The sequence below is a fragment of the Macrotis lagotis genome, chromosome 5 (assembly GCF_037893015.1).
Source record: "Macrotis lagotis isolate mMagLag1 chromosome 5, bilby.v1.9.chrom.fasta, whole genome shotgun sequence".
Taxonomy (NCBI): Eukaryota; Metazoa; Chordata; class Mammalia; order Peramelemorphia; family Peramelidae; genus Macrotis; species Macrotis lagotis.
In genome coordinates, this window is record NC_133662.1 from 219,821,007 (window position 1) to 219,823,217 (window position 2,211).

The following is a 2,211-nucleotide window of genomic DNA, read 5'->3' on the forward strand; positions in this document are numbered from 1 at the left end:
TAGCTGGGGGGGTATAAAGGGTTTTAAATACCAAACACAGGAGTCTGTATTTGATCTTAGAAGTAATAAGGAGAACCTGAAATTTATTGGGCAGAGGAATGACATGGCAGACCTGAACTTTAGGAAGATCACTTGGGCAGCTGTGTGGAGGATTGAAGAGGATAGAGATTCTAGGCAGGGAGAATAATTGCTGAAAAAGTCTGGTTCGGAGTTGATAAGTTTTGAACTAGGATGGTAACCTATGAGTAGAATAATGGGGAGAAATGTGAGAAATGTTTTGGAACAAAATAGATAAGATTTGGCAACTGACTGGATCTATGGAGTGAGAATTGAGGATGACTCTGAGGTTATTAATTTAGGGATCTAGTTTGAATAGAAATAACCTTTATAGAAATAAGGATGTCTAGAATAAGATTTAGTTGAATGAGTAAATCCATACAAAGGAAAAGGGAAGCCAGGCAAGGGCACTTTCCTCTGGAATGTTATAGGAACAGTGGGCTACAGAGGAATAGATTGACATAAGTCATCCAGGAAAAGTGACAGAGAATAAGAATTAAAATAAGAAGTTACACCATTTTGTAAAATTTGAGATGCCAACAAATATTCCAACTTGGAATATCTGATATACAGTTGGTGATGGAGGATCTGAGAATCTATATAAATAGGAGAAACTCATAATAGTGTATAAGAACCAATTAGAATTTTTGTCTTCTGAATTCCAAATCCAGTGTGTCAATGATTATGCCATGGTGCCTAAGAATTATATTTATTATTAATCATCACATTGATGTAGTACTTTTAGGTTTACAAATAACTTTATGTTTGTTATTTTACTTTGGTCCTCACAATAATCCCATGTGGCAGTTAGTACAAATATTGTTAATAAATTTTATTGTTAAAAATATTAATTACAGGGGTGGCTAGGTAGTGCAGTGTGATAGAGCATTGCCCCTGGAGTCAGGAGTATCTGAGTTCAAATCCAGCCTTAGACACTTAATAATTACCTAGCTGTGTGGCCTTGGGCAAGCCACTTAACCCCATTGCCTTGCAAAAAAAATTAATTCCAGCAAATATTGTTACTATACAATTTATAGATGAGGCCAAAAAAAAAGGAAGATTTTGTCCAGACTCAAACAGCTAGTAAGAGGCAAAGTCAGAATTTGAACTCAGTTCTTGACTCCAAGTCCAGTGGATTTTTTTTTCATTGTAACTTAGCTGCCTAAGGGCAAGGAGGGAGAAAAAAGATGGAAGACATAACAAGATATTTAGAATACTGTAGGGAAAAGAGTACTTAGAAGATCTGGATTCAGGCCCCACCTGTGGCACTAATTAGGGGTATGTGCTTGAGTAAATTGTTTCTGCTTTCTAGGGCTCAATTTTCTTAAATTCAAAATGAGTTTGTGTTTGAAAGTATATTAAATTGGATTGATCTATGATTAGCATGATTATAAATATGGAGTTTACATCAGATTGCTTTCTGTCAGGGGAGGGAAGGGAAAGAGGGAGAAAAATGGTAAATCTCAAAACCTTATAAAAAATGATTGGCAGGGGTGGCTAGGTGGCGCAGTGGATAGAGCACTGGTCTTGGAGTCAGGAGTACCTGAGTTCAAATCCGGCCTCAGACACTTAGTAGTTACCTAGCCGTGTGGCCTTGGGCAAGCCACTTAGCCTCATTGCCTTGCAAAAACTAAAAAAAAAAAAATGATTGGCAAAAACTACTGTTGCATGTAGTTGGAAAAGAAATAAATAAAAATTTCAAGCTTTTAAAAGCAACAACAACATCAAAAGTATATTAGAGTGCTCGCTTTGGCAGCACATATACTAAAATTGGAATGATACAGAGATTAGCACGGTCCCTGTGCAAAGATGACATACAAATTCGTGTTCCATATTTTTTTACTCTTAAACAAGAATATTTTATTAATGTATGAAAAAACATTATTTGTACAAAATAAGAATAAATAAATAAATACATTAAAAGATCAAAAAAGTATATTAGATTGCGAGTTAGAGGTCTTAGGGTTTGAATTTTAGTTTTGATATTTATTATCTGTACAACTTTGGGAAAGCCCTTCTTTTAATTTTTCTCTGTCTCAGTTTCTTTTTTTGTAGAATGAAAGGGTTGAACATGATCGTTGAAGTCCTTCTGACTCCAAGATCCTGTTGGAAATGAAAGGTTAAGTGGGGTGAGAAGTGGAATCTTAATTCCAG

General features: G+C 35.4%; 1 pseudogene; it reads left to right on the plus strand.

Moving 5' to 3' along the window:
* Nucleotides 1-1,797: 1,797 nt before the first annotated feature.
* LOC141490271 (U6 spliceosomal RNA) lies at nucleotides 1,798-1,896 on the plus strand (annotated as a pseudogene).
* The last annotated feature ends 315 nt before the right edge of the window (nucleotides 1,897-2,211 follow it).